The sequence below is a fragment of the Bubalus bubalis genome, chromosome 8, assembly GCF_019923935.1.
Source record: "Bubalus bubalis isolate 160015118507 breed Murrah chromosome 8, NDDB_SH_1, whole genome shotgun sequence".
Classification (NCBI taxonomy): domain Eukaryota; kingdom Metazoa; phylum Chordata; class Mammalia; order Artiodactyla; family Bovidae; genus Bubalus; species Bubalus bubalis.
The window spans coordinates 59,688,160-59,702,184 of NC_059164.1; the positions used below are offsets into that span (position 1 = coordinate 59,688,160).

Consider the following 14,025-nt stretch of genomic DNA (forward strand, 5'->3'; position numbering starts at 1 on the left):
GAACAGATTAGACTGGCAGTTGTCAGAGGTGGGGAGTTAACATCCCTTATCTACATAATTACAAATTTTTTTTCCTAGCAATTTTCAAATAGTATTGTTGTTGTTCAGTCACTAAGTCATGTCCAACCCTTTGTGACCCCATGGACTATAGCACGCCAGGTTTCCCTGTTGTTCACTATCTCCTGGAGTTTGCTCAAATTCATGTCCACTGAGTCATATAGTATACAATACAGTATTACGGACTATAGTTACCATGCCATAATGACACGTCCATGACTTACTTATTTTATAACTGGAAATGTATCACTTTGACTCCCTTCACCCATTTTGCCCACCCTGTAACTCCCCCCTTCTGACAATTGCCAGTCTAATCTGTTCTCTGTATCTATGAACTTAGGTTTTTTGGTTTTTTTTTTTAAGATGCCACATGTAAGTGAAACATACAGTATTTATCTTTGACTTATTTCACTTAGAAAAATGATGCAGTAAACATGGAGGTACATCTATCTTTTCAAGTCAAGTGGTTTCATTTTCCTCGGGTAAATACCCAGAAGTGGGGTTGTGGTGTCATATGCTAGTTCTACTTTTAATTTTTGAGGAACCTTCATGCTATTTCCTATAGTGATTGCACCAATTTACATTCCCACCAGCAGTGCGCTGGAGTGCCCTATTCTGCACCTTTTTGCAATCACTCTTAATTTTTTTATCTTTTTATGATAGCCAATGGAAACAGGTGTGATGCATTATGTCATTGTGGTTTTACTTTGGATTGCCCTCATAATTAGAGATGTTGAGCATCTTTTCATGTACCTCTTGGCCATTTTTCTTTTAAGGAAATCTCTTCTCAGGACTTCTGCCCATTATTTTTCCATTGGATTGTTTGGTTTTTTCCTGTTGACTTGCATGAGTTCTTCATATATTTTAGATATTTACCGCTTATCAGATACATGATTTGTAAATTATTTGTACATCAGTTTTTGTCATTCAGTATGTTGCTTTTTCATCTTGTTGGTGATTTCCTTTGCTGTTCAGGAGCTTTTTAAAGTAGTCCCACTTGTTTATTGTTTTATATTTGTTGCCTTTGCTTTTAGTGTCAAATCTAAACAGTCCCAGAAAGACCCATGTTAAAAAGCTTACTGCCTATGTTTTCTTCTGGAAGTTTTATGGTAATACTTTCAAAGTTCTGATTGTTTAATTTCCTTCTCTTTCATTTGTCATCCATACTAACTCATCTAGAGAGATCAACCTAAAATCTAGTTTTTCTCCTAGTGCAAGAAGGAAGAGATAGGCTAGAAGGGAGAAACCTATACTGGGAGTCAAGCTCAAACCCATTCTTTCTCTAATATGTTCTGTTGGGTACTTTCACTTCCAACACCGAGGCCAGATCCTGCTTTTCTAAGGCTTCTATCTGGTCTCTTCTCATAACTGGGCAATTTCTCTTAGGATTGTAACAGTTTAGTTTCTAGGAGTGGTTCTGGATGGTCTTGTGAGTTCCAGAGCTCAGTTGTAGATGTCTGGGACTCTTTGTAACTCTGCTTCTGTGCTAGGGCAGCCTGATGCTGTGGCTTAGGTGAACATCCATTCAGGACATTATGGGAACACAAGAATTGATAGTGGAACATGAGCAATTATTATCTCTGTTCTTCCCTTTTTAAAAAAAAAAAAAAAGATGATACAAGTATCTCATAGTAGACATGAAATAAATAGCCGTTGATTGACTGCAGTTTGTAAAATAGAGCAAGGAAAGAAAGATGGACTGAGATTTATTTGTACTGTGGGAGGAAGAAAGGGACAGTGTCTCTTATCTTTGAAGAAAAAAGTGGACACTTAGTTTTAGTTTACAGATATATTCTGACTATTGCTTCAAGCCCTATTATGATTAAAATAGCCACTGCATTCATTTAAAAAGTATGTATTGAACACATTTTACATACCATGCACTGTTCTAGGCACTGATGATGAATAAAACTTAAAATACTATGAATAAAACTAAAATACAATCAGAGGATGCCCACTCCTCTGATGCATATGTTCTCATGGGTGTGGGTGGAGACAGGAGACTTTTTAAAAAATGACAAGGTATTTTTTTTTTCAGATTGAAGTAAAGACTCCAAACGAAATAAGTGAGGTAATGTGATAAAGATTTGTGAGCAGAGTGTGATAGGCAGGCATGACTATGGAGCTCAGTCTGCTAGGGTAGCCATGTAATTTAGGTTCAAGAATGGGTCAGAAATTATGACTTGACTTGTTTTAAATTTCCAAATAAACAGATATAGAGGAAATAAGGCTGCAGGAGAGTGGACACGGTTTCCAGAACTGGGGGCCTATGGCCCTTCTTCTCCAGTTATGTGTGCCCCAAGAAACAAACTTATACTCCTCTAAGGGTCTGAGTTTGTGCTACTCAAGCTCAATATCTGAGTTCTGGGTCTTTACATTGGGATTGTGCCAGCTCTGGGACAATCTGCATCTCTCTGCAAGGCCCCGGATGTCCATCTGTGGTCAAGATTGCTGTAAAGCATCAGGAAGTGTCTTTCTAAAGGGGTGATATTCATGCCAAGGCTGAAGAATAACAAGGAGGCAGATCATAGCACTGCAGCAAAAGGCACAACCAGTACAAAAGCCTTGGAGCTTGAAGAACTTTGTATGATAAGTGACAAAAGGGAATAGGAGAGTGAGCTGGGGCGTTGGGGGAGTATCAGATATGATGGTAGAGGTTGGCCATGGCCATGTCGGGAGTCTTTTAAACCATGATAGGAATTGGGATTTTCTTCTAAGTACATGGAATGCCACTGTTTTAACCCAGGGTCTGTGAATTTGTATAGGAAGAAAGTTATAACTGTATGACAAAAAAGTCACATTATTTCAATGAGACTGTAGACAACAAGCCATGCTAGTTTAAATAATATCTGTGTTTGTGTTACAGGTAGAAATGATAGATATTTCCATTTATTGCTATTATTGCAATGATCTCAAAATGTCATTTATGATAATTACATTAATTATAAATTACAGTAGTTATTAGCACTTATAATGTATCTTGTTATTTTACACATTAATAAAGGTGCCAGTGAACTACAGCCTGTGGACAAAATCCAGGTTGCCACCTAGTTTTGTAAATGAAACTTACTGGATTACAGCCATGCCCACTCATTTATGTATCACAGTTGCAACAGAAAATTTCTTCCCTTGCAATGCTTAAAATAGTAACTGGCTCTTGATGGAAAAAGTTTGCTGATAACTATACTGAAAAAGATTGAGAGCAGGAGGAGAAAGGGACGACAGAGGATGAGATGATTGATAGCATCATCGACTCGATGTACATGGGTTTGGGTGGACTCCGGGAGTTGGTGATGGACAGGGAGGCCTGGTGTGCTGTGGTTCATGGGGTCGCAAAGAGTTGGACATGACTGAGCGACTGAACTGAACTGATACTGAAAAAGTAGCATATATATTACTATGATACAATTCAAAAACTTGGATAACTATTTGTTTCTTTGCAAGCTTCTGTTTTTTATTTTATGCATTTAAAAATGTTATTTGTAGAAGTGATCCATAGGCTTCACTAGACTTCCAAAACATCCATGACAGGGGGCAAAAAGAAAAGAGATTCTTTAAATTTCTGCCTTACAGGATCTCAGGCAGGGGAACCTAATGGCCTGAACTGCATTTCCTCTGCCTGAGCTTCTCTTCCCGCTTCTTGATCTGACAGATTTTTCATATTTCCAGTACCCAGTACCCAAGCTGCCTCTTCTTTGTGAATGATGTATCGAGTCCTTACCCAGTGCCAGGCAGAGCCTTTATTAGCACTGTCTAATTTAATCCCATGACAACACCATACGGTCTAGGTGTGACGATCTTCCTTGTAGCAGTGAGGGGGCTCGGAGGAGCTGTCATGCCCATGTATTAATTGACCGGATGTTCACTGAGCACCTGCTATGTGCCAGGCTCTGTGCCAGATGCCCAGGTGACAAAGCTGTCAGTAGTGATGCCGAGGTTTGGATCGGTCCCATCTGATACCAGTGTTAGGGTGGCTCAAATCACAGCAGGTTGTGTGCGAGAAGCCAGACACCACACTGTCTCTTTGAAACCAGCAGCAAGCTCAGTTACTCTTCCTTTTCTGGTGTTTCCATCCCACTTTATTCAGTAGCTGTCCTCTTCACCATAAAGGTTTGCGTCTCGTTCTCACTCCATAGTCTGTTGTCTGCCTTGGCTTTGCCTAGAATAGGCCATAGAGTCTGTATTTTCCTAGCTGTAGCAGCATTCTTGGGCTTCCCTGGTGGCTCAGTGGTAAAGAATCTGCCTGCCAGTGCAGGAAATGGGGGTTTGAACCCTGGGTCGGGAAGATCCCCTGGCGAAGAAAATGGCAATCCATTCCAGTATTCTTCCCTGAGAAATTGCATGGGCAGAGGAGCCTAGGGCTACAGTCTGTGGGGTCACACAAGAGTCAGACATGACTTACGTGACCAAAGAAAAACAAGCAGCATCCTTAGTGATGCTTGTCAATGCCACTGGAATGGCCCTTTAAAATCTTTTCTTTTTTACAAGCATGAACTTCTTTCCTGTAAGTGCAGCTCTCTTGTCCAGCACTTTGTGGATTTCTGAGACCACTGAGATTTGCCCTTCACAATCCAGGTTTAAACATTTACACATGCCATCTGATTGGGGGTTATGTTAAAATTGATAGCAGGAGGGGCTGGCAATGAAATCTCTATCTCAAATAGATAGAAAAAAGGGACCGTCGGGGAGGCCTGATCTACGTGGTTTACCCTAGCTTGTGCAAATCTTTCTGTCCAAAACCATGGAGATTGCTTTGTCCCCTAGAAACAACCAATGTTCATTAGCTGGGGTGGGCAAATACTCACAATATCAGCCATTTTAAAAAATTTCTTTTCTTTTTTTCACATGTTGTAAGTGAAGAGCATTGTTACCCAATTGTTACTGGATCTACCTGGACATCAGCATTTTATCAGTTTATACACACATAATATATTCCATCAATTTGGACTCATACTGCAATACTGTTATGCAACCTACATTTTTTATGTGCTAACTTAAAAATAATTCAGGAGGCTGCATATTAGAAAAGAGTTTTTTGGGGTCTTAAGATTTGCAATTCAGAAGACACAGGTTTGGGGTAAACACGAAAGAATATTCCAAGGAAGAGAGTCAGGAACTTTTAAAGACAAAAAGCCACAAGGTTGTTAAAAGTTGCTTGGTGAGGACTTTCCTGGTGGCGTTGTGGATAAGACTCCATACCTGCCAATGAAGGGGACAGAGGTTTGATCCCTGGATCAGGAGGAATCCACATGCCACGGAGCAACTAAGCTGGTGTGTCACGACTACGGAAACGTGTTTGCTGTAGGGCCTGCAAGCCACAGCTACTGAAGCCCATGTGCCTAGATCCTGTGTTTTGCAACAAGAGAATTCACTGCAGTGAGAAGCCCGTGCATTGCAACTACAGAGTAGCCCCCACTCTGCACAACTAGAGAAAGATCCACTCACAGCAGTGAGGACCCAACACAGCCAAAAAAAAAAAAATGTGCCTGGTGGAGAATTGCCATTGACTCACCTGAATAAGAAAATATTTGTCCTTACAGAATCCCAGGTTGTTTTAGGATAGGGTTCCAAAAAGTAGATAGACCATCACAAGTTATTTTAGGGGAAGGGTTGAGGGTGGATGAGGCCTGTGGACTTCTTTGTATAATAGTAATAATAATGGTGATGATAATAATAACAATGATGAAAGAGAACTGCCTTTTGATGACCGGGCAGGATCATTCCAGTGCTCTCTGTTGGTGAAGTTTAACATTCTCCTAGATGGCAAAAGGGAAATGGTTGCAGGGCCCAGCTCCAATATGCAGTTGGGCCAAGAATGTTGGATTTCGGGTTGAGAGACAGTAAATGAGTAACTAAAGTATCTGGGCTTGCTTTTAGTTGTTTTCTCTCTGTTATAAATGATGCCTCGGTGGACATCTTTCATAAAATGTTTGCCTTTCTGGTGTTTCCAAAGGAAAAAACTTCATAGAATTTGATTTTGATTTTTAAGGCTTTTGCTAAACATGATAAAATCACCCATGAAAAATGTGTCTCTGTTCACTGTCCTTCAAGTCATGTGTAGGAAGAAAGACACAGATTTTTGTCGCAGAACTTATTACTAGTTTTTCAGTTCTTGGGTGTCTTTATTGGATTGTTAACTTGGAGACAGGAGATGCTCCCAGGCAGGAGTCCTGTGGTTGGAATCCGGGGTCTAATGTAGTGAGTGCTAAGCCCTGCAGAGATGGAAGCAGCTGTGTATTGCTGCAACCCTCCACCACCTTGCCCAATCTCCTTAACTTACTCTCCATTCTAATTCACTGCTGCTGACAGATTTATTTCTCTGAAACATTCCCTCTGTCATAATGTTCAAAAGCCTTAAATGTTTTCTCTTTGTTTATTGTATTGAGATGTTGCTAGTGCCTACCCCACTGTCTGTATTACCAAAATTATCCCCCTCACCTTCTGTGTTCAAGGGGACTGACTACTCTGACTTCAAGGTTGATTCACCATCTACAATCAGTCCAGTTCAGTTCAGTTCAGTCGCTCAGTCATGTCCGACTCTTTGCAACCGCATAAATCACAGCACGCCAGGCCTCCGTGTCCATCACCAACTCCCGGAGTTCACTCAAACTCACGTCCATAGAGTCAGTGATGCCATCCAGCCATCTCGTCTTCTGTCGTCCCCTTCTCCTCCTGCCCCCAATCCCTCCCAGCATCAGAGTCTTTTCCAATGAGTCAACTCTTTGCATGAGGTGGCCAAAGTACTGGAGTTTCAGCTTTAGCATCATTCCTTCCAAAGAACACCCAGGACTGATCTTCTTTAGAATGGACTGGTTGGATCTCCTTGCAGTCCAAGGAACTCTCAAGAGTCTTCTCCAACACCACAGTTCAAAAGCATCAATTCTTCGGCGCTCAGCTTTCTTCACAGTCCAACTCTCACATCCATACATGACTACTGGAAAAACCATAGCCTTGACTAGATGGACCTTTGTTGGCAAAGTAATGTCTCTGCTTTTGAATATGCTATCTACATAGTGACCTTTTATTACTTCTTAACAGATTGGACTCAATCAGTTCTTTCTCTAGGATGTTAGAGGAACAGAGACATGGATTGGGTTCTACCCTGAGCTTTTGGTCCTAGGGCCCGGACCTAGGACCGGCAAAGGTAGATGTGTCTCACTCTTGCCATATGAAATTAGCTGAGAAAGCAAGCATCTTCCCTGGCTTTCTAAAAGGTGCCTCTTTCCAAGCAGCAGTGAAATCTAGTAGTGCCTGTTCCTTTAAGATAAGCATGCTCTTTTCCAGAAAACATTGTTCTTTGTCTCCTACAAGCAGTTGATGAAAATGAAAAGGGGGACAGGCATTCTCCTCTGGCTCCTCTCCTGGGATCACTACATCCCACAGATTCCCTGGGCTCCTGAGGACTGTCTACCAGCTTTTCTCCACTCCTTTTACCCAGATCTTATTACAGGTAGAAAGAGAACAAAGCGTTCTGATGGAACAGGCCCTCCCCTATCATGGTCTGTGTTTACATAGGACAGATAAGTAATTAGCTAAATATTCCTTATCACCTGTCTTGTCTATCTTCTTTTGCTTTGGGGAATTGTGTGAATGGTACATGGGTGTTATGAAAAATAAATTGATTAAAGAAAGACAGTAACTGAGAATAGAATCTAGTTAGTGGCATGAAAAAAGAGTGGAAAGAAGTCAAATCCAGATCCTTCCATCCATGGATGATGATGAATTGCTAAAGCTATATGGAGCTGGGGTGTGGGGCTGGGAAGGAACATGGTCCTTGATGGTAAGGACCCCAGGGAAATCTGCAATATTAGTTATGGGAAATGTGCATTTAGAAGAGTTTGCCACCCTTTCTTTCTTATTCTTTTTCCCCACCTCACCTCTCAGCCTTTTTCTCCTGGCCTTTAGGGGTTCAGGTTTATTTTAGGGTATTTCTATCCTCCTCAAATGTTAGACCTGTAGTCCTCTGTCTAGAGGCATTGCTCTGTAACCTAGCAACCGGCATGTCATATGTGGTCCTCAGTTATTTCCCGCAGCCCAAAGATTTGAAGATCATGCAAATGGACACATAAAGGATAGAAAGAGTCAGGTTTACAGTGAAAAATCAGCCTCTGTGATGACTGAGTAATGGATGCAAAGAACAGCGTTATTTCCTAGTATTATTTTCAAAGTAAGGACTCCATCACATCAGGGGAGAGAGATAGTGACCGACAAAGGCAGAACCAGAGAAAAGGTCCGGGAGCTGCCTGGACTTGCGGGGTCTGGTTGTGAGTGCCCCCTCCCCCTCTGACCTCCTGCTTTCCTTTCTCAGTCACAGGAAGGGGGTAGAATTTGGAATTTTTGACCAGGGAATAATTCTTAATATTGCCTGGCTACATAGAAAGTTGGCCTACTGAGATAAACAAATTTCAGAAGGCGAAATATGACAACAGTGACGTTTTCCTGAGGAATCTTATTATCCGATCCACACAGAGGCCGAGTCACTGAGCTGGTTCTGTGAAGAAGCACAAAGACATCCTATGGAGATGCTTGTGAATGTCAGGGGCTAGTACAGTCTGCCACTGCTGGGTGGCAGGAGCTGTGACAGCGGGGTTTAGCGGCTTTCACTGGGCCCCTTGTCATTCTTCCCGTACATTGTGTGCTGTTACTTTAGGACATTCTCTGCAGAAATGTTCTTTCTGCTGCTCTCTTCTTCATTTTTGAGGAGCTGCCGTTAGTCTTGTTTGCCTTACTTTATTACCTTGAAATTCCAAACACTGACTCTAAATGTGCTGCCTGGTCTTATGAATTAGACCGGGATGATTCTAAACTTTACTGTGCGTCAGAATTATTTGCAAGCACAGTGAAAATGTAGCCGCTGAGGCCCCTGAGTGTGTGGCTTGGCGGGCTGGGGAGTCCCAGAAATCTGCATTTTAATACTCATGGTGATTCTCAAGCCAGTGGTATGAAGATCCCATGAGAATCAGGGATTAAAGACTGATTTCCCAGAGAGGGGCATGGGACAGTTTCTTGGCTCTGTGAGTTGATGAATCCAGTCTTTAGTTTTGCAGAATCCCCCTCTCTGTTTGGAGGGAGGAAGTTCACTTTTTGTTGTTGTTGCTGTTCCTTCCCCCACATGCTTTTCTTTAAAGTGCATATCTTTTAAAAATTTTATTTATTTTAAAAAATTTAAAATTAATTTTTTTAATTTGGCTGTACCACAGAGCATGTGGGATCTTAGTTCCCCAATAAGAGATCAAACTTGCAATTCCTGCATTGGAAGTGCAAAGTCTTTTTTTTTTTTTTTTTTTTCCTTAATCCCTGAACCATCAGGGAAGCACCCCCGTCATGCACACACACATGCTTTTATAAGTCATTTAATGATGTTCCTTGTCTGGCCTGAGAAAAGTGCCTCTATTGAATGCTGCTGGATTGATCCTGTTGAAATCTGCTTACCAAAGGTCACTGACATAACCTGTTGATCAGACAAAGCTGGCCTAGAGTATTACTCACTTCACTAAGGAAGAATGGATCCCTGCCAGCTGGGGCAGAGTATCGGCGGATGGAGGTGAATTGGTCAGCGTAAACTGGAGGGGATGGACAGGAGGTAGAGGGAGGCAGGCAATGGGCAGGATACGTAAGTAAAATCACACACACACACCGCTTGCTGGATGCTTGGAGGACTGCATCAAAGAAGTCCCTTCTGAAACAGACGTAGAGGCCCTAGAGTATGATAAAAGAGTGGGTGCCAGGTCCTTAGCCTTTGATGTGGAGCATGCTGTGTGCCAGACCTCCCCTCAGCCGTGCTGATCTGCTGATGGAATAGGTGAATGGTTGATAGCATTTGTTATCCCACTGGATATGTGCTGCTGACTTCCTGAAGTCTGAGACTCAGGATCGCCTAGATGGCGCTATTATTTTTACTGTCTGGATTACATATAGAGACTAGCTCAAAACAAGTAAGCTTATGCAGCAATGTGCTTTTCGGATGTTATTTTTGCACTTAATAATAAACAGCTAACTTTTTTCAGGAGTGTTTGCAAGGTGCCATTCTCTGTCCTAAGCACTTTAAATGGATTATTTCAGTTAATCCTCAGAACAGCCTTAGGAGACGGGTGCTGTCCTTATTTTACACATGAACAAGCGGACACAGAGGGCAGCTATGTCTCTTGTACCGGATTCCCCAGGTAAGAAGTGAGATGTGGGTCTAGTTCAGACTATCCTAGCTGGAAACCCAACTCGTCAGTGATGCCCTACACTGTCTGGATGAGATTTATGAAATAAGAATAAGTCCAAGCCTCTTCCTGTGTTTACATCCCAAGTTCGACTTCCTTGGAGAGCCAAAGGCGTCATCATCAGTCAGTGGCACGAGAGGTGGCATCCAGGGGATTTTCTTGATGGAAAAGTCTCCGAAGCAGATGTCTACCATTGGCTCTTTCTTTGAGTTTGATCTGCCCTTCTGTTGGGACCTTAAAGTTTTTAATGCATATATTTGTGGCTTTTCTATTTTTTTTGTTGTTGTTGTTGTTTATCTATTGTTCCAAAATACTAAACACTGATTAAAAAATGTATTTGGGGGATAAGGAAGAGACAGAAAGCAAATCAGCTGCCGATTGAGAAGGAATGCATGCTGCTCTCAATGTAACAGTCCCATTTTGAATGAATTCTAGGCCAGGCACAGCTCATACGTCACATCTGGTTCTTGCTACATTCTCTAAGCAATGACTTGTTCTTCCCATTTTAGATTGGAGTGGTTGAATAGCTTGCGCTGAGCTTACAAGGTGGTGTGAGTCAGATGGAATTTGAACCCAGCCCTGCCTGTCAGTGGTTTTGACACTGCTTTTGTTTTAAATAAGCAATCCTCAAGACTCTTTCTTCAGAGTACTCATTCTTGGATCCCAGAAAGTCAGGAGTCTGTGTGGAAGGAGTCAACATGGAGGTCACCCCAGCCATACTTCCACCCAGTGCCTCATGTCCAGGACGTCCTGGGGAGCACCTGGGAATCTGCAGAGCATTTGTTAATACCACACTTACTTCTTTGCTCTCATATATGGCAGTCAGATGATGCGCTCGCCCCTCTAACGATAAATGCAAGGCCTAAGTTGTTTACCTTTTCCAGAGGGAGCACAGCCTCTGATGTCATCTGTCCCCCACCCTGGGGCGTTTCAGTCCCCCCTCCCCCTCCTTGATGTTGGGCAAATAACTTATCCTCTTGGCAGCTTTGGTTTCTTATCTTTAAAGTGAACATAAGATTATTATGATGGTTAAATAACCATTCCAACAAAACCCCAAATCCCTCACCCCAGTGCTTTTCAATAAATGTTAATTTACCGCTTTTATTAGGAATGCTTCATCACCACTACTAATTATCACAAGGAAAGATTATTGCTAAACCCTCCAGGCCTTTTTATACCCTCTTTTCCTGCTTGATTTGTTACTTGGGAAGAATAAACTAGGCCCCCTTTTCCTCTTGGGAAGGAACCCGCCTTGGGTCTTAACCTCAACAGGTATGCTAATCTGAGGGTTTAGTTAGCTGTCTGCTGGTTATCATTCTCAGCCCTGTGTTCCATAAACACTAATAAAGGAGATATTTTAGGCTTTCACCTTCTGACTCCTTTATTTCTTGATTCATATAAAACCTGAGCAGGAAAGACGTAGCTATCTATTTGGCTTTCTTAATATTCTATAATGAGTATTTGTGGTTTTCCTCTCCATTTCTCTTAGAGACATAGAATTTTAGAGTTGAAAGATTTTTTAAAAAAAGACTGAAATTCATTTCACCATCATAACTGAGCTGGGCTGCCCAGTGGTCATTCAGCCCTTGCCTACACACTTCCGGTAATGAAGACCTTGCTCTCTCAAGAGGTGGCCCAGGGTGTCTGGCTGGGGATGCTCTAAATTGGGCTGAAATCGCCCGAGGAAAGTTTGGATCCAGCAGTGTGGAGCTTTCAGGCCTGCTGAACTCAGTGTAAAATGTTCAGATTAGGATTTCTTTGGGAGAAAGTACTGGCCTGAGGCCTGCTCTCTTTCAGATAATTGTTCTAGAAAATTCATTTTCCAATAAGTCATCAGAATTGGCTGAGGGTGAGAGTGAGTATTCTGTGTTTATGGCATCTCATTCTGAGAAATTTCCTACTACTCCAATGTGCCTGCTGCATCCTGAGCAAATTCTAGCTTGTGGCTTGTTGGAAATGGTGCAGGAGATTGACCCACAAGGCACTTTATTAACCTCCTGGCTCAGTGCTCCAGGGTGGGGGATGCGGTGGTGTGACTCCCAGAAGGTCAACTCCTGAAAGCTGAGCATGGTGCATACTCTGGTGGCAGAAGAGGAAACTGCCAGTGAAATTCTCCTTCGCATGCCAAAGATGCTAAGTGAAAGCTTCAGAACACTCACTTCCAATACACTTGCTGAGTGGAGATGGACCAATTTGGAATCTGCTCATATATGCTGTTTGTTCTTAACTTCAAGGCAACGTTCAATAGAAACCAGCAAATGTTAAGAAACCAGAAACCAGATTCCTTAACTTTTTTTTTTCCCAAAAAAGAGAACAACTTTATTGAGATAATTCATGGACCAAAAATTCACCTGTTAAAGTGTTCAGTTTGTTGCTGTTGTTGTTGTTGTTCAGTTGCTCAGTCATGTCCAACTCTTTGCAACCCCATGGACTACAGCACACCAGGCTTCCCTGTCCTTCACCATCTTCCAGAGCTTGCTCAAACTCATGTCCATCGAGTGGGTGATGCCATCCAACCGTCTCATCCTTTGTCGTCCCCTTGTCCTCCTGCCTTCAATCTTTCCCAGCATCAGGGTCTTTTCCAGTGAGTCAGCTTTTTATATCAGGTGTCCTAAGTATTGGAGCTTCATTATCAGTCCTTCCAATGAATATTCAAGGTTGATTTCCTTTAGGATTGACTGGTTTGATCTCTTTGCTCTCCAAGGGACTCTCCAGAATCTACTCCAGCACTGTAGCTCAAATATATCAATTCTTTGGTGCTCAACCATTTTTATTGTCCAGCTCTCACATCCCTACATGACTACTGGAAAAACCATAGCTTTGACTATATGGACCTTTTTAGGCAAAGTAATATATCTGCTTTTTAATATGCTGTCTAGGTTTGTCATTGTTTTTCTTCCAAGGAGCAAGTGTCTTTTAATTTCATGGCTGCAGTCACCATCTGCAGTGATTTTGAAGCCCAAGAAGATAAAGTCTCTCACTGTTTCCATTGTTTCCCCCTCTATTTGCCATAAAGTGATGGGACCGGATGCCATGATCTTTGTTGTTTGAATGCTGAGTTTTAAGCCAGCTTTTTCACTCTCCTCTTTCATCTTCATCAAGAGGCTCTTTAATTCATTGGCTTTTAATTTTTCAATTTGTTGGATTTCACTATATTCACAGATTTCTAAAATCATCACCACCATCAATTTTAGAGCATTTTCATCACCCCTGAAAAAAAATTCCTGTGCCGGTTAACACTCACTCCCAAATCCTCCTCCATCAGCCCTTTGAAACCATTAGTCTGCTTCCTTGTCTCTATAGATGGACCTCTTTCGACAAATGGAATCATAAAATACATAGCTTTTGCATCTCAATTCTTTCACTTAATGTTTTCAAGATCATGTGGTAGCATGAATCAATACTTTGTTTCTTTTAATGGCTTAGTAATATTCCATTGAATGGATTTACCATGTTTTGTTTATCCAGTCATCTGCTGATGGATATTTGGGTTGTTTATACCTTGGCCGTTATGAATAAAATTTCTCTGAATATTCAGGTACAAGTTATTGTATGGTTATGTAGTTTCGGTTCTCGTGAGTATGTATGTAGGAATGATTTTGCTGGATAATACTCCTTTTAATAATCTTTTAAACTTGCTTGTTTTGATTGCTATCCTTGTGTCCCATATATCTATTCTCTGGGTTCATATTCACTTCCTCTGTGGTGTATGCTGTCCATGATGATAGAAAGAAACAGAACGGAAATAGACTCACAG

The 14,025-nt window shown here is 41.8% G+C and overlaps 1 protein-coding gene across 3 annotated transcripts in view; it reads left to right on the forward strand.

Moving 5' to 3' along the window:
- The window catches only part of ELMO1 (engulfment and cell motility 1), a 584,995-nt gene that overhangs the window by 170,831 nt on the left and 400,139 nt on the right, over window positions 1-14,025 (forward strand). The window lies entirely within an intron of this gene.